At 41.2% G+C, this 24,571-nt stretch overlaps 7 pseudogenes; all 7 read left to right on the top strand.

Moving 5' to 3' along the window:
• The first annotated feature begins 22 nt into the window (after positions 1–22).
• Positions 23–2,052, top strand: LOC136154696 (mortality factor 4-like protein 1; annotated as a pseudogene).
• Positions 2,053–2,302: 250 nt separating this feature from the next.
• Positions 2,303–3,069, top strand: LOC136154695 (mortality factor 4-like protein 1 pseudogene; annotated as a pseudogene).
• Positions 3,070–3,129: 60 nt separating this feature from the next.
• Positions 3,130–4,086, top strand: LOC136154694 (mortality factor 4-like protein 1 pseudogene; annotated as a pseudogene).
• A 246-nt stretch (positions 4,087–4,332) lies between these two features.
• Positions 4,333–5,104, top strand: LOC136154693 (mortality factor 4-like protein 1 pseudogene; annotated as a pseudogene).
• A 60-nt stretch (positions 5,105–5,164) lies between these two features.
• Positions 5,165–6,122, top strand: LOC136154692 (mortality factor 4-like protein 1 pseudogene; annotated as a pseudogene).
• Positions 6,123–6,368: 246 nt separating this feature from the next.
• On the top strand, positions 6,369–7,140 carry LOC136154691 (mortality factor 4-like protein 1 pseudogene; annotated as a pseudogene).
• A 60-nt stretch (positions 7,141–7,200) lies between these two features.
• On the top strand, positions 7,201–8,707 carry LOC136154689 (mortality factor 4-like protein 2; annotated as a pseudogene).
• Positions 8,708–24,571: the final 15,864 nt, after the last annotated feature.

Below are 24,571 nucleotides of genomic sequence, written 5' to 3'. Positions count from 1 at the left end.
AAGCATCCTTGAATGGGTTACCATGACCTTCTCCAAGGTATCTTCCTGACACAGGGGTCGAACCTGTGTCTCCTATAGCTCCTGTAGCACTGCAGTCAGATTCATAACAGTCTCTGTCTTGCAAGGCCAAGTTAATCGTCTTGGTCATTTTCTTACCTTGGATTAAATATTTAGCTCCTCAACAAAGCATGGGGTCCTGGTGCTGGGCTGTCTGCGGCTGTAGGCACGTCGGGCCCAAGATGCAGAGATGGTGATGCCTGACAGCAAGTCTGACGCACAGCTGGGCGGGGGTAGAGAGTAGTGGGCAATAGTCAGGGCTGCTTAGAGGAGGATGCAGCGGCAGCAGTGAATCTCTCATCAACAGTGCCAGAGCAGGACCCGGAGCCTCAACTGCAGGAGGGTGAGAGAGTACCGTGCTTGTGGAGCTGCTTCATTAGGAAACGAAGTAGCTAGAAGTTGCCATCGAAGATAAGCAAGTGCCGTACTTCTTACATTACAGTGCTTGGAATGGATTCGAGAAAGAAGAGTCCTCAATGAAGTGGATACCAATCTGCAAAGCAAGAAGAACTTCAAAGAGCCACTTAGCAGCGCCATGCAGAGGGGAAGATGCATGCGAGGGGCGGCCCCTGTAAAGAAGCCTGGTGCAATGCAGCAGAGAAACATTGAAGTGAAAACGAAAAAGGACAAACTTAGAACTCCCCTGGAACTGGAGATGGTGGTTGCCCCCGTGAGAAACCTCAGTCTCCTCCCCAGAGAAGGTCTCGAGTAATTCCGACTGTTCAAAACGAGGAAACATTCATGAGCAGAGTTGACGTCAAAGTCACGATCCCCGAACAACTCAAACGGTGGCTAGGTGATGACTAGAACTTAATTACATGGCCCAAACTAGCTCTCATCTTCCTGTCAAGAAGAATATGGATTCCGTGCTAGTGTGTGTCTTCCAGATCACAACATCTCATGCGACTCTTGCCTCCCCATGGACTGTAGCCCACCAGCCTGCACTGTCCGTGGAATTATCCAGGCATGAACCTGGGAGTGGGATGCCATGCCATTCTCCAGGGGATCTCCCTGACCAAGGGATTGAACCCGTGTCTCCTGTAGCTCCTGTAGCACTGTGGTCAGATTTTTTATGGTCTGAGTCTTGGAAGGCCAAGTTAATCATCTCGGTCACCATCTTAACCTCCGGTTAAATATTTAGCTTCTCTAAAAGCATTGAGGTTCGGTTGCTGGGCCGTCTGCGGACGCAGGTGCATTGGGACCAGGACGTAGAGTTGGCGATGCCTGAGGGCAAGTCTGATGCACAGCTGGGTGGGGTAGAGAGTTGGTGGCAGTAGTCAAGGCTGTGGGAGGAGGCAACGGTGGCAGTAGCTAATCTCTCATCCACAGCAACGAAGCAAGACCCGAAGCCTCAATATCAACAGGGTGAGACAGTGCCATGCTTGAGGAGCTCCTTCTTTAGGAAATGAAGTAGCTAGAAGCTGCCATCGAAGATAAGCAAGTGCCATACTTCATATGTTACAATGCTTGGACTGGATTCCAGAAAGCAGAGTCCTGAAGCATGTGGATACCAATTTGCATAAACAGAGAGAACTTCAAAGAGCCAGTCAACAGAGGCATGCAGAGGGGAAGATGCATGCGAGGGCCGGGTCCTGGCAAGAAGCCTGGTGCAACGCAACAGAGAAACACTGAAGTGAAAACAAAAAAGAACAAACTTAGAACTCCCCTGGAACTGGAGATGGTGGCTGTCCCCGTGAGTCACCTCAGCCTCCTCCCCAGAGAAGGTCTCGAGTAATTCCGACTGTTGAAAACGAGGAAACATTCATGAGCAGAGTTGACGTCAAAGTCACGATCCCCGAACAACTCAAACGGTGGCTAGGTGATGACTAGAACTTAATTACTTGGCCCAAACAATCTCTCATCTTCCTGTCAAGAAGAAATGTGGATTCCGTGCTAGTGCGTGTCTTCCAGATCGCGACAGTCTCATGCGACTCTTGCCTCCCCATGGACAGTAGCCCACCAGCCTGCACTGTCCATGGAATTATCCAGGCATGAACCCGGGAGTGGGTTACCATGCCATTCTCCAGGGGATCTCCCTGACCAAGGGATTGAACCCGTGTCTCCTGTAGCTCCTATAGCACTGTGGTCAGATTTTTTATGGTCTGAGTCTTGGAATGCCAAGTGAATCATCTCGGTCACCATCTTAACCTCCGGTTAAATATTTAGCTTCTCTAAAAGCAATGAGGTTCGGTTGCTGGGCCGTCTGCGGACGCAGGTGCATTGGGACCAGGACGTAGAGTTGGCGATGCCTGAGGGCAAGTATGATGCATAGCTGGGTGGGGTAGAGAGTTGGTGGCAGTAGTCAAGGCTGTGGGAGGAGGCAGCGGTGGCAGTAGCTAATCTCTCATCCACAGCACCGAAGCAGGACACAAAGCCTCAATATCAACAGGGTGAGACAGTGCCATGCTTGTGGAGCTCCTTCTTTAGGAAACGAAGTAGCTAGAAGTTGCCATCGAAGATAATCAAGTGCCATACTTCATACGTTACAGTGCTTCGACTGGATTCCAGAAAGCAGAGTCCTGAAGCATGTGGATACCAATTTGCATAAGCAGAGAGAACTTCAAAGAGCCAGTCAACAGAGGCATGCAGAGGGGAAGATGCATGTGAGGGCCGGGTCCTGGCAAGAAGCCTGGTGCAACGCAACAGAGAAACATTGAAGTGAAAACAAAAAAGAACAAACTTAGAACTCCCCTGGAACTGGAGATGGTGGCTGTCCCGTGAGTCACCTCAGCCTCCTCCCCAGAGAAGGTCTCGTGTAATTCCGACTGTTGAAAACGAGGAAACGTTCATGAGTGGACTTGACGTCACAATCCCCGAACAACTCAAACGGTGGCTAGGTGATGACTAGAACTTAACGTGGCCCAAACAAGCTCTCTCATTTTCCTGTCTAGAAGAAATGTGGATTCCGTGCTAGCGCCTGTCTTCCAGATCGCGACAGTCTCATGCGACTCCTGCCTCCCCATGGACTGTAGCCCACCAGCCTGCACTGTCCGTGGAATTATCCAGGCATGAACCTGGGAGTGGCTTACCATGCCATTCTACAGGGGATCTTCCTGACCTAGGGATCGAACCATGTCTCCTGTAGCTCCTGTAGCACTGCGCTCAGATTTTTTACGGTCTGAATCTTGGAAGACCAAATTAATCGTCTCTGTCATCTTAACTCCGGTTAAACATTTAGCTCCTCAAAAAAGCATTGAGGTCCGTTTGCTGGGCCGTCTGCGGACGCAGGTGCATTGGGACCAGGACGTAGAGTTGGCGATGCCTGAGGGCAAGTCTGACGCACAGCTGGGTTGGGTAGAGAGTAGGGGGCAGTAGTCAGGGCTGGTGAGAGGAGGCGGCGGCGGCAGCAGTGAATCTCTCATCCACAGCACCAAAGCAGGATCCGAAGCCTCAGTTCCAGGAGGGTGAGAGAGTGCCGTGCTTGTGGAGCTGATTCTTTATGAAACAAAGTAGCTAGAAGTTGCCATCGAAGATAAGCAAGTGCCTTACTTCATACATTACTGTGCTTGGACTGGATTCCAGAAAGCAGAGTCCTCAAACATGTGAATACCAATCTGCAAAGCAAGAACTTCAAAGAGCCAGTCAACAGTGGATGCAGAGTGGAAGATGCATGCGAGGGGCGACCTCGGTCAAGAAGCCTGTTGCAATGCAGCAGAGAAACGTTGAAGTGAAAAGGAAAAAGGACAAACTTAGAACTCCCCTGGAACTGGAGATGGTGGCAGACCCATTGAGTCACCTCAGCCTCCTCCCCAGAGGTGGTCTTGAGTAGATCCGACTGTTGACAACGAGGAAGCGTTCATGAGCAGGTTGCCGTCAAAGTCACCATCCTCGAACAACTCAAATTGTGGCTAGGTGATGACTGCAACTTAATTACCCGGCCCAAACAAGCTCTCTCATCTTCCTGTCAAGAAGAGTGTGGATTCCGTGCTAGCGCGTGTCTTCCAGATCGCGACAGTCTCATGCGACTCCTGCCTCCCCATGGACTGTAGCCCACCAGCCTGCACTGTCCGTGGAATTATCCAGGCATGAACCTGGGAGTGGCTTACCATGCCATTCTACAGGGGATCTTCCTGACCTAGGGATCGAACCGTGTCTCCTGTAGCTCCTGTAGCACTGCGCTCAGATTTTTTACTGTCTGAATCTTGGAAGACCAAATTAATCGTCTCTGTCATCTTACCTCCGGTTAAACATTTAGCTCCTCAAAAAAGCACTGAGGTCCGTTTGCTGGGCCGTCTGCGGACACAGGTGCATTGGGACCAGGACGTAGAGTTGGCGATGCCTGAGGGCAAGTCTGACGCACAGCTGGGTGGGGTAGAGAGTAGGGGGCAGTAGTCAGGGCTGGTGAGAGGAGGCGGCGGCGGCAGCAGTGAATCTCTCATCCACAGCACCAAAGCAGGATCTGAAGCCTCAGTTCCAGGAGGGTGAGAGAGTGCCGTGCTTGTGGAGCTGATTCTTTATGAAACAAAGTAGCTAGAAGTTGCCATCGAAGATAAGCAAGTGCCTTACTTCATACATTACTGTGCTTGGACTGGATTCCAGAAAGCAGAGTCCTCAAACATGTGAATACCAATCTGCAAAGCAAGAACTTCAAAGAGCCAGTCAACAGTGGGATGCAGAGTGGAAGATGCATGCGAGGGGCGACCTCGGTCAAGAAGCCTGCTGCAATGCAGCAGAGAAACGTTGAAGTGAAAAGGAAAAAGGACAAACTTAGAACTCCCCTGGAACTGGAGATGGTGGCAGACCCATTGAGTCACCTCAGCCTCCTCCCCAGAGGTGGTCTTGAGTAGATCCGACTGTTGACAACGAGGAAGCATTCATGAGCAGGTTGCCGTCAAAGTCACCATCCTCGAACAACTCAAATTGTGGCTAGGTGATGACTGCAACTTAATTACCCGACCCAAACAAGCTCTCTCATCTTCCTGTCAAGAAGAGTGTGGATTCCGTGCTAGTGCGTGTCTTCCAGATCGCGACAGTCTCATGCGACTCCTGCCTCCCCATGGACTTTAGCCCACCAGCCTGCACTGTCCGTGGAATTATCCAGGCATGAACCTGGGAGTGGCTTACCATGCCATTCTACAGGGGATCTTCCTGACCTAGGGATCGAACCATGTCTCCTGTAGCTCCTGTAGCACTGCGCTCAGATTTTTTACGGTCTGAATCTTGGAAGACCAAATTAATCGTCTCTGTCATCTTACCTCCGGTTAAACATTTAGCTCCTCAAAAAAGCACTGAGGTCCGTTTGCTGGGCCGTCTGTGGACGCAGGTGCATTGGGACCAGGACGTAGAGTTGGCGATGCCTGAGGGCAAGTCTGACGCACAGCTGGGTGGGGTAGAGAGTAGGGGGCAGTAGTCAGGGCTGGTGAGAGGAGGCGGCGGCGGCAGCAGTGAATCTCTCATCCACAGCACCAAAGCAGGATCCGAAGCCTCAGTTCCAGGAGGGTGAGAGAGTGCCGTGCTTGTGGAGCTGATTCTTTATGAAACAAAGTAGCTAGAAGTTGCCATCGAAGATAAGCAAGTGCCTTACTTCATACATTACTGTGCTTGGACTGGATTCCAGAAAGCAGAGTCCTCAAACATGTGAATACCAATCTGCAAAGCAAGAACTTCAAAGAGCCAGTCAACAGTGGGATGCAGAGTGGAAGATGCATGCGAGGGGCGACCTCGGTCAAGAAGCCTGTTGCAATGCAGCAGAGAAACGTTGAAGTGAAAAGGAAAAAGGACAAACTTAGAACTCCCCTGGAACTGGAGATGGTGGCAGACCCATTGAGTCACCTCAGCCTCCTCCCCAGAGGTGGTCTTGAGTAGATCCGACTGTTGACAACGAGGAAGCGTTCATGAGCAGGTTGCCGTCAAAGTCACCATCCTCGAACAACTCAAATTGTGGCTAGGTGATGACTGCAACTTAATTACCCGGCCCAAACAAGCTCTCTCATCTTCCTGTCAAGAAGAGTGTGGATTCCGTGCTAGTGCGTGTCTTCCAGATCGCGACAGTCTCATGCGACTCCTGCCTCCCCATGGACTGTAGCCCACCAGCCTGCACTGTCCGTGGAATTATCCAGGCATGAACCTGGGAGTGGCTTACCATGCCATTCTACAGGGGATCTTCCTGACCTAGGGATCGAACCGTGTCTCCTGTAGCTCCTGTAGCACTGTGCTCAGATTTTTTACGGTCTGAATCTTGGAAGACCAAATTAATCGTCTCTGTCATCTTACCTCCGGTTAAACATTTAGCTCCTCAAAAAAGCACTGAGGTCCGTTTGCTGGGCCGTCTGCGGACACAGGTGCATTGGGACCAGGACGTAGAGTTGGCGATGCCTGAGGGCAAGTCTGACGCACAGCTGGGTGGGGTAGAGAGTAGGGGGCAGTAGTCAGGGCTGGTGAGAGGAGGCGGCGGCGGCAGCAGTGAATCTCTCATCCACAGCACCATAGCAGGATCTGAAGCCTCAGTTCCAGGAGGGTGAGAGAGTGCCGTGCTTGTGGAGCTGATTCTTTATGAAACAAAGTAGCTAGAAGTTGCCATCGAAGATAAGCAAGTGCCTTACTTCATACATTACTGTGCTTGGACTGGATTCCAGAAAGCAGAGTCCTCAAACATGTGAATACCAATCTGCAAAGCAAGAACTTCAAAGAGCCAGTCAGCAGTGGGATGCAGAGTGGAAGATGCATGCGAGGGGCGACCTCGGTCAAGAAGCCTGTTGCAATGCAGCAGAGAAACGTTGAAGTGAAAAGGAAAAAGGACAAACTTAGAACTCCCCTGGAACTGGAGATGGTGGCAGACCCATTGAGTCACCTCAGCCTCCTCCCCAGAGGTGGTCTTGAGTAGATCCGACTGTTGACAACGAGGAAGCGTTCATGAGCAGGTTGCCGTCAAAGTCACCATCCTCGAACAACTCAAATTGTGGCTAGGTGATGACTGCAACTTAATTACCCGACCCAAACAAGCTCTCTCATCTTCCTGTCAAGAAGAGTGTGGATTCCGTGCTAGTGCGTGTCTTCCAGATCGCGACAGTCTCATGCGACTCCTGCCTCCCCATGGACTTTAGCCCACCAGCCTGCACTGTCCGTGGAATTATCCAGGCATGAACCTGGGAGTGGCTTACCATGCCATTCTACAGGGGATCTTCCTGACCTAGGGATCGAACCATGTCTCCTGTAGCTCCTGTAGCACTGCGCTCAGATTTTTTACGGTCTGAATCTTGGAAGACCAAATTAATCGTCTCTGTCATCTTACCTCCGGTTAAACATTTAGCTCCTCAAAAAAGCACTGAGGTCCGTTTGCTGGGCCGTCTGTGGACGCAGGTGCATTGGGACCAGGACGTAGAGTTGGCGATGCCTGAGGGCAAGTCTGACGCACAGCTGGGTGGGGTAGAGAGTAGGGGGCAGTAGTCAGGGCTGGTGAGAGGAGGCGGCGGCGGCAGCAGTGAATCTCTCATCCACAGCACCAAAGCAGGATCCGAAGCCTCAGTTCCAGGAGGGTGAGAGAGTGCCGTGCTTGTGGAGCTGATTCTTTATGAAACAAAGTAGCTAGAAGTTGCCATCGAAGATAAGCAAGTGCCTTACTTCATACATTACTGTGCTTGGACTGGATTCCAGAAAGCAGAGTCCTCAAACATGTGAATACCAATCTGCAAAGCAAGAACTTCAAAGAGCCAGTCAGCAGTGGGATGCAGAGTGGAAGATGCATGCGAGGGGCGACCTCGGTCAAGAAGCCTGTTGCAATGCAGCAGAGAAACGTTGAAGTGAAAAGGAAAAAGGACAAACTTAGAACTCCCCTGGAACTGGAGATGGTGGCAGACCCATTGAGTCACCTCAGCCTCCTCCCCAGAGGTGGTCTTGAGTAGATCCGACTGTTGACAACGAGGAAGCGTTCATGAGCCGGTTGCCATCAAAGTCACCATCCTCGAACAACTCAAATTGTGGCTAGGTGATGACTGCAACTTAATTACCCGGCCCAAACAAGCTCTCTCATCTTCCTGTCAAGAAGAGTGTGGATTCCGTGCTAGTGCGTGTCTTCCAGATTGCGACAGTCTCATGCGACTCTTTGCGTCCCCATGGACTGCAGCCTACCAGGCTCCTCTGTCCATGGGATTCTCCAAGCAAGAATCCTGGAGTGAGTTATCATGGCCTTCTGCAGGGGATCTTCCTGACCCAGGGATCGCACTGGTGTCTCTTGTTGCTCCTGTAACTCGTGGTCAGATTCTTTACTGCTGAGCCACCATTGAAGTCCTCCATTTAGAGGGTTATGCAACGTACCGGAAATCTTGAAGCAACACAGATAATAAGGAGTATGCAATCAATGAAATTTGGCCATTGTAAAGAAGGAGTTCAGCACGATGCTGGCCACCCAACAGCTGTATAAGTTTGAGAGGCCTCCTACGCTGAGATCCTTGTGGACCACCCTGGTGCACCCATGTCCCAGGTGTACTGGTCCTCACATCTCTTGAGAGTGTTTTTAGAACTGGAGCAATGTTGGTCTATACACCTCTGGATCAGAATGGCCTTGCTTTATTTTTGAATGAATTATCTTCATCATTTCCTAAAATACCCAGCAAAGAACTCTACAACTTTGTTTAGTGCCAGCGATTATGAAGCTGTTCCCGTGAGTCCCACTGGAAATCTGTGTGATATGCTTGCACTCACCCATTTTTGATCTCTGTAAACACATTTTGTTTCTTAGTCCTTCTCTTGTAGAAACAATGTACTTTGTAAACGTTCATGTTAACAGAATTAATGTTTGTGTTCTGTTTGATTTTAAATAGATAAAATAAAAGGAGTTACAGCTCCTTTTTTCTTTTCAAAGTTGCTGCCAGTTTATTCGGTGATGGATAACAGACATGCTGTCGATTGTTTTATTGCTTAGTGGGCAAAGCTGCTTTTGAACATTGTGCTTTAGCACAACACACTTTTACAATATGTGCTAATGCTATATGACATGATACTCTTGATTCCTAGTGCCAAAGGTTCGATTCAATGTATATAACTGAACACACTCATCCATTTGTGCTCCCGCCATTTTTTATGGTGCTTAAAGTAAAAGGAGCCCATCCTTTGCGAGTCATCCATCCATGTTGTTCATTAGGCATTTTATCTTTGCTCAGATTGTTGAAGAATGGTGGCTTGTTTCATGGTTTATGTATTTGTGCCTAATACATGTTTTAACTTGATAGACGCAATACATTATGCAGCTACAGTTTTCTGGAAAAAAAAGTTAACCGTTTAGAAATTGTTTTTCGGATCTTCAATAAATTTTTTCTTTAAATTTCAAAACACATATATTTTAGACATCTAAACTCAGACATAAAGTATAGGGGTGATAAAGAGTAACACAATCCATCCCATATTTAGTTCTCATCTGACCCTCTCTGTATGATTAGTAAACTAATGTATTCTTCACAAATAACCGTAGCTTTGTTAATATAAAGTTATCTTACTACAAATATTTCTAAAAATTATGCTTTAATGTTAGTCATATGATGTTTTGGGTTTCCCTCTAATTATGATTTGTTCACCAATTAATTCTTTGTACAAGTATTCTAATATTTGACTACTTTTCCCAATATTGGCACACTGAGGCTGGTGGCCAGTGTCTCAGGACTAAGGCTACATCTACTGGAAGCTATTACTGGCAGAGTGATTTTCTGGGTGACCATACTGCATCAACAAGCATGCATATTAAACAACTTTAGTTCAGAAGTCACTTGCGGATGTATCACTATTTTACTATAAACAGGTCACTGTCTTAACATCCTGCTTATGAGGCAGAATTAGCTAGAAGTTAAAGCTATTAATGTATAATTTTAAGAAGTAATTCTTCAGCATCCTACTTTGTGTTCATTCTAAAGCAACTGTGACAAAAATTATTTTTATTTTTTCATAGGGAGATCCTGCTTTGTTGTATTATATCTGATCCTGAAACTCAGGAACCCTTGGTGGCAGCCGAGGCAGATAAATCTTTCAGGGAGATATGCTCCAGGTTCCAGGGACCCAAATGATCTCTGTCTCCTGGGCCAGTGTCATTGCAGTATTGGTAAATTCAAGTTATCAAGAACTTATTGGTAAGTTCTGCCTGCTCACACCTCTCTTCCATATGAACTGTTCAGAACTGAATATATGATAAAATTTTGTACAACAATGAAAGTTATCACTCTCCCAGTTTGATAAACTGTAGTCCCAACTGGCAGAGCCATTTGCCTTGCAGTAAGCACAAAATGACAGAGTTCTTTTCTCCACATCCTCTCCAACACTTGTTATTTCCTACCTCTTTCATAATAGCATTCCAACAGTTGTGAGGCAATAGCTCATTGTGGTTTTGATTTGCATTTCTCTAATAATTAAGGATGTTGAACATCTTTTCATTTGCCTATTGAATTACCATATGTCATCTTTGGAAAAATGTTTATTCAGCTCCTCTGTTCATTTTTAAAAATTGGGATTCTTTTTGTTATTAACTTGTATGTGTTCTTTATATATTTTGACCATTAACTCTTATAAAATTTATGATTTGCAAATACTTTCTCTCTTTTAGTAGGTTGTCTTTTGATTATGTTTTGGTTTCCTGAGCTGTGCAGAAATGATTTAATTTGCTGTAGTCCCACTTATTTATTTTTGGTTTTGCTTCCCTTGCATGAGACATCCAGAAAGGTACTGCTAAACTGATGTTAAAGAACATACTTTCTATGCTTTCTACTAGGAGCTTATGGTTTCATAGGCCATATTCAAGTCTTTAGTCCACTTTGAGTTTATTTTGTGTATGGCATGAGGTAGCAGTTTTACTTTTTGTTTTCTGATTGTTCTGTAACTCGTTTATTTTTGTGTTTTCTACCATTTTATGTTAGTAGTTTTTTATGTTTTTCTCAGTTTCCTCTTTTTTGTGTGTCTGTGCTATAGATGTATGTTTTGTGGTCACCAGGAGGTATTTTTAAGATGTCTCATAGACAAAATAGCCCTTTTGCTGCTGATAGCATCTTATCTTTATTTGCCTGATGTTCACCCTTTTTCTCTTCCCCCCTTTATGCTCTTGTTATCTCACATTATCTATCCCTTTTTATGTTTTGATATTCTTACCAAATTGCAGTAGGTGTAATCATTTTTTACTGTCTTTTCTCTTTAACCTTCATGCTATAATTAACTGTTTAACAGCCCATTCTAATATGGAATTGAAAATATCTGATTCTATCACCTTACTCAAAGCTTTATGTGCCTTTGCCTTTTTGTTTCAGATAGAAGAGCTGCTTTCAACATGTCTTGTAAAGCAGGTCTAGGGTTGACAAACTCCCTCAGCTTTTCTTTTTCTGGGAAAGGTTTTTGTTTCTCCTTCATAGTTGAATGACATCTTGCTAAATAGTGTATTATTGGTTGACAGTTTTTATCTTTTAGTATTTTGAGTATGTCATTCCACCCTCTCCTTGACTATAGAGAAATCTGCTGATAGCCTAATAGGAGTTTCTTTGTAGGTTACCATTTTTTCTTCCCTGGCTGACTTTAAAATTCTGCCTTTGTCATTGAATTGTAATAGTTTTAATATAATACATCTTGAGGAAGGTCTTTTTGCATTGAGGTAATTAGGTATTCTCCTGGTTTCATGAAATTCTATATCCTGTTCCTTCCCCATATTTGGGGAGTTCTCACCTATTATTTCTTTAAATGAATGCTGTTATACTACCTTCTACCCTTCTCCTTCTGGGATACCCATTATCTTAATGTTTCCCTTTGTAATAGAGTTGGGTAGTTCTCATAGAATTTCTTCATTTTTTTAGATTTTCTTTCTTTCTCTTACGTGTGTCATTGCTAGAGTTCTACCTTTGAACTCACTGATTCTGCTTTCCACATGGTATTTTCTATTTACAATGCTTTCTATGCATTATTCGTCTAATTTTGGGGGGGGTTCTTCAACTTAATAATTTGGTACTTTGTTTTTTAGGGATTCACAGGTAGCTCAGTGGTAAAGAATCCACCTGCCAATGCAGGAGACACAAGAGATGCATGTTTGATCCTTGGGTCGGGAACATCCCCTAGAGTAGGAAATAGAAACCCACTCCAGTACTCTTGCCTGGGAAATCCCATGGACAGAGAAGCCTTGTGGGATGCAGTCTATGGGGTTGCAGAGTTGGACATAACTGAGCACACATACTGTTTTTTTTTAAGAGCTTCAATTTCTCCTTCTGTTAATTTTATTCATGAGCTGACTGAACTGCCTTTCTAGGTTTTCTTGTATATCACTGAGTTTCTTCATGACAGTTACTTTGAATTCTGTATCAGTTACACGGCAAAGTATCATGACTTCAAGTTTGGCTTCTTGGGAACTGTCATTTTCTTCCTGTGATACTATGTTAGTGTGGTTCTTCATGTTACTTGATGTCGTTCCTCTGCTGATGCATTTGAAGTAACGGACACCTTTCTTCCTTCTCTTCCTCGCCTCTTTATTCTTCTCTCTTCCTTGATTCTAAGAATTCAACAGGTTAGTAATTAGGGGCCTTTCTTTTCTTTTCCAGTAGGTGGCACTATATCACAAGGTTTTCATTTCTCCTCTCAGAGCTACCTCTGGGTATACCTGAGAATTGAAGCTTTCCACCCTACAAGGACTCTTTCAGAGGTATCTCCCCTCAATGTTGCTGATTGTGCCTCTGGAGTTACGGATGCCTTGCTGCTACTGGTGTAACTGGCAATGCTGCCTGTGGCGCCAGGATGGTGGGCACCTGTACTGGATCCAGTATCCTGAGTTGTATACTCTCCCATCATGAAGAGGGGTGGGGACCCAGGGTCAAAGGTGTCTCTGCCTTGACTAGGGTTGTTGGGTTCATGGGTGCCACCACTGTAGGTGGTATTGCAGGGCCAGAGTCATAGGTGCCTCTATGCCTGATGGGACAGGGTCACAGGTTTTACTGCCCCTGTGTTCAGTTAGTTCCCTGTGACTGTGGACACCACTGCAGCTGAAAGGCTGGTTATGTGCGTTGCCTTCCCTGATGCTATTGGGTTCTCTGGGGCTGCAGGCTCAGCCACTGCAACCAGGGGTCCAGGATCACAGGCACTGTCTCAAGTGCTCCCCTTGTTCTACCTCTTCTATGTGTCCACTCCACCTTCCTTTAGATGTACAAATGTGTGGAACTGTCCAGAGTCCTGGGCAGAAGCATCTTTGTTAAGTTATAGCTGTTTTAATGGTTATAGACTGAAGACGAGAGAAAAAGGGAGCATTTCATGATGCCATGATGTTAACATTACTCAATAATTCTTTATTAATATTGGGTTAGCCGAAAAGTTCATTTGGGTTTTTTCCATAAGATGTTAGTTAAATTTAAGCTTTTTCAACAATTATCTTAAAATTGTAGCTTAAACCAAATACAACAAAAGTGAGAAACTTCCAAGTTACATTGATACTTTAGTCACCTGCTTTCAATCACTATCATTCCTAGTTCCTTCTAACTGTAGACATAACTTCTTCATATTTACCTGAGGCCTCTCCAATGTGATTTGGACACCAACAATTCTCAGTCTTATATTTTTCATAATTTGCAAATCTCAGCTACTACAGGGAAGAAAATTATATTGTAAGAAAATAAGACTGTGTTTCTTTCTCAAGGCTCTGTCTGTACTATTTCCAACAACCAAAACAACATCTGAGAGTTCCAGTTGTTTTACATCTTAACCAAGTTTGGAATTGTCAGCATTCTTAATTTTAGCTATCTTGGTATGACTATAAAGATACCTCATTTTTTTTTATTTGTTTTCCCCTAATGAAGAACAATGTTGATCACCATTTGGGAAAAATGGAACCAAACGCAATTAGTTATCACTGCACACCTATCAAAATGGATAAAACTATAAACAAGAACTTAAAATATAAAGTTCTGGAGAGAAGGCAGAACAACTGAAATGTCACACACTGCTGGTAAGAATGTAAAATGTTATAATCATTTTAGAAAACAGTTTGGCAGATTCTTATGAAGTTAAATAACCATACAACATATGTCTAGCAATCCAAATCCTAAGGATTTATTCAAGAGAAATGTAAATTATGTTCATACAAAAGCTTGGACATATATATAGAAGTTTTGTTCAAAATTTTCCCCAAACTGAAAGAACTTAGATGCCTTTCGAAAGGTGAATGGATAGATAAACCTTGGAACACACATGGAATGGAGTGTTCCTTAGCAATAAAAATAAGGAACTAGTAATTCATTCAACTGAGATAAATCTTAAATGTACTTTGATAAAAGAAGCCAGATCCGAAAGACTATATGTGATATGATTCCATTTATATGACATCATACATGGCCATAAGAAAAGTTAGAAATTTAATATAAGTATACAGTCTGATTGCAATGGAATTTAATCTCCTACTAGGGGAAAAAATTCAGAAAATAGACAAACTTTAAAAACTAAGGAACATACTTCGAAATAACCCATAGATGAAGTCAGTAATCACAGCAAAATTAGATAAGTTATTTAAGTGAGTAGTAACAAAAGAAATGAACATACAGGAAAATATCTAGAATAAATGATCTAAGTCTTCAACTTAAGAAGCTATAAAAATAATTGTGCAGAAGTCTAAAGTAAGGAGATGGAAGAGGATAACAAACTACAATCAGAAATCAAAGACAGACTTCCCTGTCAGTCCAGTGGTTAAGAATGTGCTAAATGTAGGGGGCATGGGTTCCATCTCTGGTCAGGGAACTAAGATCCTACGTGCTGTCTGTAGAGCACAGCCAAAAAAAGAAATAGGAAATAATATTAAAAAGTTTTAAATTGAAAACAATGTTTTTGAAACGTTTAACAAGTTGTAAAGAATCCACATGCAATGCGGAAGACCTGTTCGATCCCTGGGTTGGGGAGATCCCCTGGAGAAGGGAAAGTCTACCCACTCCAGTATACTGGACTGGAGAATTCCATGTATAGTCCATTGGATCCCAAAGAGTCAGACATGACTGAGTGACTTTCACTTCACTTCACAAATCCTTAAAAGAAAGATCAACACTTGAGTGAAGTGGATTTTCACTACAGATCTGGGATATATTAAAAGTATGGGTAGTCAGAAAAATGGGGTACTACAAATTTCCAAGGCCTTATTCTCCCTCAAGAAAAATACAAAACAAGCAGGGCTCTCTGAGCCATCTTTGTCAGATTTCTGGAGAACAGTCAAAGGTTTATAGAAACCAGGTGAACACTCAATCAGAAAAAAACATCCTCCAAAATGATAGAAAAATTTATGTATGTTTACTTTTCCCCACATTCTTCTGGTGTGCAGCCAGTCTTGGTCTTGCAGTGGGAGCACTCTAGTTCCCAGTTCCCTCTCTTAAACTTGAGAGAACTGGCTGATCTTATCTGCAGATTATCATATACATCTGTTCTAACATGTTCAGGGGATATCTGAAGCAAAGCACTCATTTCTACTTCTCCCAACTCCAGAAACAGGTGGGATAAGTAGCTGGCCCTTCTCATAAAAGCTGCAAGAGGACAATAAATCCACAGACACCTGAGGCAAGAGATTATGGGCAGAGACATACAACAGACCCCATAAGGAACTAGAGGGAGGCTTTTTGTGGAATTAGGATGTTCAACACCAGCCACATATATGGGAAAACTCGGAAAGCTGAGATATATGCTCAAAAAGGACTTGAGTAGACATCAAGCTTTCATGTTGGGCTACAGAAAAGAGGCAATTTGCAGATTAGGAAAGGTAACTGAGTCTTTTTGTTTGTTTTGCTTTTCTTTTTCTTTTTTTGGTTTGTTTGTTCTGTTATAGCCTGTGGCATTAAAGGAAATTTCTACTGAAATATTGCCTAAATATAAGTTATGAAAATAGAGACTTCAGTGATTACATACAGTAAGAACAGCCTTTGCAAAAATGGTCTAGCAAAATCTCAAATCAAATGTTAATACCACACTTTAAGTGATTTAAAAACTACCACAGAAAATCCTGGAGAATCGGGTATGAATTCCAGTGTTACCACAATCTAAGTGTCAAATTCCCAATCTGAAATAACACTTAATGCTGAGCAAAATATGTAGAAATCATCCCTGAGAAAATTCATACTTCAACCCAAACTTCAGCTGCACCCAACATCTGCTAGCCACAGATTTGACAAACCCTGAGTCTGTAAAAGACCCCAAACTATTGTTGCCTTCAGAGTTCTGACCCTAGAGATTCCCTGCCATGATGCTAAGTGACATCACATATATGTAAGCTCTCTTTCTGTTTCCCTCCCCTCTATGAGTCCCCATCCCTCTTCTCCTTCTGAGCAATGATCCAAAAGTATCTGGAAGGTTCCCTACTGTGAGAGACTTCCTCTCATAAGGAATCCTATCGAACCGCCACCCAAATAAATCCCTGCTACAGCTACCTCTTGTCTTTTCCAAGGAATCATCAAATAATTGCTATGACTACAGGTGTATATTGAACTGACTAGATTACATTTCATCAAATTTAAGACACTGTCTGCCACTATTTCTTCAATAAGTTTTTTTTCCACATTTATCTCTGTTTAATCTTTGAGGATGTTAATTACACATGTAATTGACTTTTTGACATTGCCCACAGCTCACTGATTTTCTCTTCATTTTATGGTTTTATTATCTTCTCTGTTTTATAATTTGCATTGAATATCTCCACATTCACAAGTATTTCTTTCTGTAGTATCTAATATGCCCTTAATCCATTCAGCATATTTTGGAGTTTTTATCTGTGTAAATTTGATTTGTGCTATACTTCCCTGGTAGTTCAGCTGGTAAAGAATCCGCCTGCAATGCATGAGACCTGGGTTCAATCCCTGGGCTGGGAAGATCCCCTGGAGAAGGGAAAGGCTACCCACTCCAGTATTCTGGCCTGGAGAATTCCAGAGACTGTATAGTCCACGGGGTCACAAAGAGTTGTAAAGAACTAAGTAACTTTCACATATCTTTCATGTCTCTAACTTCTCTAAGACTGAAATTATAATAATTGATATGACCTTTGCTAATTCTAAACACTGTGTCATTGTGTAATTTCTGGATTGGTTTCTGTTTATTAATTTCTGTTCTCATTTGGGTTCTCATCTGCATCTTTTCATTTTTTTTTTTTAATGGCATGCCAGCCATTGTGGATTTAACCCTGTTGAGTTCTGGAAACTTTTCTTTAATTCCAAAAAAATCTCCATCTTCCTTCTGGTACACAGCTAAGTTACCTGAAAGCAATTTAATCTTCCAGGACTTGCTTTTAACATTTATTAGGTAAAACCAGGACAGTGGTCAGTCTTGGGCTAAGTATTTTCTCTCCTATGGAGGTAAGACACATCCTCTGTACTCTACCAGTGAGCCACGAATCTTCATGAAACTTTCCAGTTTGGTTGAAAGAAACAAGCATTATTCCTGGCCCTGTATGAATTCTGAATGCTGTTTCCTCTAATCCTTTTGTATGGTTCACTTCTGGTCTTGGGTCACTTCCTCAGAAGCAATATGCTCATGGGTTGACTGAGTTCAATAATTGAATGAGCTCTTCTGCAGAGATCTGGAGTTGTTTTCCTGTGTTACTCTCTTCACTCTTGTGTCCTGCAAACTCTAGGCCTTTTGTGTCCCATCGCATAGCCTGTTTCATATACTCAGTGCAGAAGATTCATTGGACTTGCCTCACTTCTCTTTCCCTCAGTTTCCTGGAAATCTTTTCCCATAATCTGGTACAAATATATAGCTCACCTTAAGTAGACAAGGCCCTTAAATGCATAATACCTAGTGTCTTAAAAATTATTTCATAAATTTCATCCATTGTTCAGTTATTTCCAGAAGGATGGTGAATCCAGTTTCTATTACATCATGATGGTAACCCCCTTTTTTTCATTCAAATATTAAGTTTTGTTCTGAATCTTCTTGCCTATTCATTTGCCCGTGTCCAGACTTCTATTATTTTGTTCACAGTATAAAGCTGTTAACTAAAGAAAGATAATTCTGGTAGAAACTTACCAAGTCATATATGCAAGTTAATTTGTTCAGTTTTATTAAATTACATTTTCCTAGGTTCTATTCGGTTATATATGCATTATTCAAGGTATCCATATACAGTTATTCAATGTTTTGAGTTTTAAAAATCTAAAATATAGCTATAGTAATATCACATTATACTACCTTATATATTATTTCATCTGTTTTCTTCAACAAAGTCTACAGTTTTCATCTTCATAAATAATATTGTGAATTTATAGCTACTCTCTACTAATTTATCAACTTCAATGTATTAGGATGTTATTTTTATGTTTTTAGATTTTAATTTATTTTTGTTTTTTTATATCAGTCTCTATTTTTATTTCTTTAATTTTTTATATTGCAGTATAGTCAATTAATAACACTGTGATAGTTTCAGGTGGACATCAGAGCAATTCAGCTATACATATGTATCAGTTCTCCCCCAAACTCCCCTCCCATCAGGCTGCCACATAATATTCAACAGAGTTCCTTGTGTAATACAGTAGGTCCTTGTTGGTTCTCCATTTTAAATATAGCGGTATATACATGTTGATCTCCAGCTACCTAACTACCCCTTCCCAACCCCACTTTTCCTCCCCGATAACCAAAAGTTTGTTCTCTAAGTCTGAGTCCGTTTCTGTTTTGTAAGTAAGTTCATTTGTATCATTACTTTTTAGATTCCACATATAAGGGATATATCATATTTCTCTTTCTGTGGCTTCACTCAGTATGACACATTCTAGGTCCCCCCATGTTGTTGCAAATGGCATTATTTCAGTCTTTTTAAGGGCTGAGTAATATTCCATTGTATATATGTCCCGCATCGTCTTTATCCATTCTGTTGTCAATGGACATTTAGTTTGCTTTCATGTCTTGGCTATTGTAAACAGTGCTGCAGTGAACACTGGTTTCCACATATCCTTTCAGATCATGTTTTTCTCTGGATATATGCTCAGAACTGGGATTGCAGGACCATGTGGTAGCTCTATTTTTCAATTTTTTAAGGAATCACCACACTGTACCAACCTAGACAACATATTAAAAAGCAGAGACATTACTTTGACAACAAAGGTCCTCAGTCTAGTCAAAGGTCTAGTCAAAGCTATGGTTTTTCCAGTAGTCATGTATGGATGTGAGAGTCCATCCTAAAGCAGTCCATCCTAAAGAAAATCAGTCCTGAATATTCATTGGAAGCACTGATGCTGAAGCTGAAACTCCAATACTTTGGCCACCTGATGCAAAGAACTGATTCACTGGAAAAGACCCAGATGTTGGGAAAGATTGAAGGCAGGAGGAGAAGGGGACAACAGAGGATGAGATGGTTGGATGGCATCAGTGACTTGATGGACATGATTTTGAGTGATCTCCAGGAATTGGTGATGGACAGGGAAGGCCTGCCGTGCTGCAGTCCATGGGGATGCAAGAGTTGGACACAACTGAGCTACTGAACTGACACTGTTCTCCATAGTAGCTGTACCAATTGACATTCTCACCAACAGTGTACAAGGGTTCCCTTCTCTCCACACCCTCTCCAGCATTTATTGTTTGTGGATTTTTGGGGAATAGCTATTTTGACTGGTGTTTGTAGTTTTGATTTCCATTTCTCTAAAAATTAGTGATGTTGAAAACTTTTCATGTGCTCATGATCAATTGAGTGTCTTCTTTGGGGAAATGTCTATTTAGATCTTCTTCCCATTTTTTTAAAAGTATTTATTTATTTATGGCTGTGTTGAGTCTTCGTTGCTATGCATGGACTTTTCTCTAGTTGTGGCAAGTGGGGACTACTCTCTAGTTGTGGTGTGTGGGCTTCTTGTTGCAGAGTACAGGCTCTAGGCACAAGGGCTTCAGTAGTTGTGGCACATGGGCTTCGCTGCTCTGTGGCATGTGGGATCTTCCTAGACCAGGGATCAAATCAGTGTCCCCTGCATTGAAAGACTGATTTTAACTACTGGACTACCAGGGAAACCTTTCTGCCAATTTTTTGATTGGGTTATTTGTTTTGATGATATTAAGCCACATGTTTGTAACCTTTGGAGACTATCTCTTGTTAGCCACATCATTTGCAAATATTTTCTCACAATTTGTGGGCTACTTTTTCATTTTGTTTATTGTTTCCTTTGCTTTGCAAAAGCTTTTGAGTTTAAGTAGGTTCCATTTGTTTATCTTTGTTTTTACTTCCATTATTCTTGGAGATGGATCAAAAAAGATATTGCTATGATTTATGTCGGAGTGTTCTGCCTATATTTTCCTCTAGGAGTTTTATAGTGTTGAGTCTCACATTTCTGTCTTTAATGAATTTTGAGTTTATTTTTTGTGTATGATGGTAAAGAAGATCATTTTTTTTTTACATGTAGTTTTCCAGTTTTCCCAGCACAATTTGTTGAAAAGACTGTTTTTCTATCACTGTATAGTCATGATCCCTTTGTCATTGATTAATCGATCATAGGTGCCTGGGTTTATTTCTGAGCTTTCTATCCTGTTGCACTGATCTATATTTCTGTTTTTGTGCTGGTACCATACTACTTTGATGGCTATAGCTTTGTAGTCTAGTCTGAAGTCAGGGGGCTTGATTCCTCCAACTCCATTTTTTTCCCCTCAATATTACTTTGGCTATTGGCTGTCTCTGTGCCTCCATATAGATTTTAAGATATGTTTTTGTTCTAGTTCTGTGAAAAATGCCCTTGGTAATTTGATAGGTAATTTTCTTCTAATTCAGATTTTATATACAGTGTTTTAATTATAATTTCATTTAGATACTCAAATTTTTCATATTATTTTTCATTCCATGAGTCATTTATATAAAAGTGCTTTACATTTTTTGATTTTGGAAAATATGGCTACATTTTGTTATCAGCTTCTAATTTAATACATTGTTGTCCATATGGTAACAAATCTGGTTTGAGTTTGCTCTGGTCTGTGGCTACTAATGGAAGTGTTCTATGAATTCTAAATTCTGTAAATGGCAGTTGCAGTTTCTATATTAACTAGATTACAAATTTTATTTGTATTTTCCATAAACCTTGCTATTTTAAACTGTACAATGAATAAATCATTTGGAAACTCACATTAAATCTTCATATAGTATTTGCAGATTTGTAACTTCCTATTCATAATCAATTTTATCTTTATATATTTTAAGCTTATATATACCACTGAATATAAACAAGTTCATAGTTTTAATAGCTTGCTAGCACTAATTAATAATCACATTCTGAATAATGCTTTCAATTCATGTTTATTATATCTGATATTAACATCACGATCCTGTTTCTTGTTATTTGTAATTATTTGTTATGTGTTTTTATATAATTTCTTTCACATTTCTATGATCTCATAGTTTAAGTATGTGTATTTTAAATAATATGTGTGCTCAGACACTTCACTTGTGTCTGACTCTGTGACCCCATGGACTGTAGCCTACCAGGTTCCACTTTCCATGGGATTATCCCAGCAAGAATACTGGAGCAGGTTGCCACTTCCTCCTCCAGGGATTTTAAAACTCAGTTTGACATTTGTTGAGTTTGAGATACTGATTTGCTACCATATAATTTATCCTCTCCCCTTATCTAATTTTTAACCTAAGTTCTTTTTTATATTTTTTTTTATTCAAGTGTCAACTATTTATAATGTCATGTATGCTTCAGGTATACAGCACAGTATTTCAGTTGTATATATTTCTTTCTCAGATTCTTTTCCCTTATAGATTATTACATAATATTCAGTCTAGTTCCCCTATGGTATACAGTAAGTCCTTGGTGGTCATCTATTTTATACAAAGTAGTGTTTATATGTTAACCTCAGCCAAATTACTTTATCTATTTAAGTATTCTACATTATATTTTAATTTTTTATCATTATTTTCAATGTTTTAACAAGGATACTTTAATTCTTTTTACTGTATCTACCATCCCTTTTACAACAGAAATAAAATAGGATTTAATTCCAGGAACGTTCTACCTCCATCTTGTTGGTTATACTTGTCTAGATCAGAGATTTCCAAATGTTGTGGTTGGGAAAATGGTATGGTTAAGAAATCTATATAAATGTGTTGAGAGATCAATACCATAGGTACTCAGGGAAGCCAGAAGCATTAAGAGTCCCCAAGCCAATCACCTCAGTTTATGAGAAACCTTGATGATTTACTACAGCATGACATATAGAAATTACCACTATCTACTGTTCAGGTGTGTGAAAAAATAATGTACATTATAGCATTGAATTTTACTTTTTCCATTAACCACTTATACTTAAATCTTACCATTACTTATGTTTTATAGGCAAGGCATATAACAAATCTACTCAATGTATTTATTATTTGTATGCCATTGTTTCTTGCATCCTAATAGATTGGTTCCATTTTTATCCACCAGAAATACATCTAATAGTTCTTTTAATGATAACTTATGAATAATTTTTATATTGTTTATAAAATGCTTTTATTGACCCTAATTATTGTTTAGTTGCATACAAAATTGTTGTTGAGTAGGTCTTTTTCCTCATAACCTTAAAACTAAGATTTTCTTCTGTCATTTATTTCAAGTTTTCTGTAGTAAGGAATTTGGACATTAGAAGGAGCTAATTTTTCAAAATTTATCTCTTAGTATGTTGCTTCTACCCAGTTCTCTCCATCTGCATCTTCTTTCAGTATATATTGACCTTTTTATTCATTTATCTACATCTCTTAAATATTCCTTCATGTTATTTTTAAGCTCGTTGATTATATGTTTTTAAGTAATTCTATTTTTCACTATGTGATTACATTTTCAGGTATGTCTAACCCAGTATTTGACCAGCTTCAGTTGTTTTGTTTCCACAATTAACTGTTTCAGTTCTATGATTTTTTTCTAATTCTTTTAAAAAAATTACAGTATCTAAGACCTTCTCTGAAATATTGGTAAAAGTGCTATTCTGATTTTTTGTAATTAATCTAAATCTTAGGACTTGTTTCAAGATTTTCTGTTTTATCTATAAGCTCATGTTTCTTATATCTTCATCTGTAAGTCTTTTTGAGCCCTGTGTTGAAAGCTGTGTTCCTCTAGATGAAATCTGCCTTTGTTTTTACCAGTTCCATGGAGGCAGTATCAAACTTGGACTTCTTTAAAGAATAAATTCTCTAATTAAGTTTTCTCAGACAAAACAATGTTAACTCAAGACTGCATACTGGCATATGGCCTTGAATTAATTATCTCTTGCTGCAAAACAAATCTCCCTAAAACTTAGTGGCTTAAAAAAACATGCATTCTTTATCTCAGAGTATTCATGGTTTAGGAATCCAGGTACGCTGCAGGTGAGTACTCTGTTTCAGAAGCTTGCAAGGCTGCAATCAAGGTGTCAGCAGGGACTGCATTCTTATTTGAAGATGTGATTGAGAAAAGATCCACTGACAAGTCCACTTACATAGTTCTTGGCAGGATTCAATTCCTCAAGAGTTGTTAAACTGATAGCTGCTCACATCTTCCCAGGCTGTTAGTCTGAGGCATCCCTCAGTCCTTCCCAAGTCTTAGTATATTGGTTAGTATATCTTAGTATATTGCTTAGTATATTGTCTGTATGTCATTCTTCTCTCTCTCTCTCTCTCGGCAGTGTTTTTATGGTACCGGTTTTTGTACTGAGTTGTTCAAGAATGGAATTTGAGTTCTGTGACTTGTGAGTTTCTGGAATTGGATTTCTAACCTCGGTAGATTTATAGATGCTAATGACTATTTCTGGCACTAAACAGAGCACTGACAGTCTATGATCTAGCAATGCAGGACATTAGAACTGGTTGATACTAATCAACCACTTAAAAGCAAGGAACTAGGTCAGTGTGTATATGATATTTTGAACAGTTATGACAAACTAATACAGGGAGACTGGCTGCTTACTCCTAATGTCTCTGAACAAATTGGGGAAAAAAAGAATGAGCTCAAGGATTTGAATTCTGAGTTCAAATGCCATACAATTCTATTGCTTATATCTCTGAATCTTAAATCTTGTATCTCTGAAGGAGATACCTCCTGTAATTGCTGAAAACCATCCCCAGAATCTCATCTGCATCTGGCTGCATTATAACATAATTTAAACTCCCAGCCTCACAGGATGACTATGGTTAAAGTGAGACAATTGATGGGGAAGGACTAGGACCTTGAAAGTTGGAATGCAGACATACAGGAGAACACTGATGGAGCTGGGGACATGGAGTCCTAAATCCTAATGAATCTTCTTTGCCAATGGGAACATATCTAGTGTAGTCAGTTATTCTATAAAACAATGCTGATTCTTCTCAAGATACCCCCACCACTCCTCTCTGCATCTAGGTCCGTAACTAGACTCAAGTTCTAGCAAGTTCCTAAAGGTAAGGTATCAAAACACAGTATGACCCATAAGAATTTGTGCTATACTCCAACAAAACTGCTTGAATTTTCAAATTTGTCTAGTAATGAATACTACGGAAGTGGAATAATGGTGGGAGGAACATGAAGTTGTACAGACTAAATTTATATATGTAAGCAGAATCACAAAGCAGAGATTCTGCATTTAATGGTGCAGTATCAGGAATTAGAGAGGGCTCTGTTTGGCTGATTCATGGATCAAAAGATGCCCCACT

The sequence above is a fragment of the Muntiacus reevesi genome, chromosome X (genome assembly GCF_963930625.1).
Source record: "Muntiacus reevesi chromosome X, mMunRee1.1, whole genome shotgun sequence".
Classification (NCBI taxonomy): domain Eukaryota; kingdom Metazoa; phylum Chordata; class Mammalia; order Artiodactyla; family Cervidae; genus Muntiacus; species Muntiacus reevesi.
Note: the sequence above shows the minus strand (reverse complement) of the source record. Positions and strands in the feature narration are given on the sequence as shown.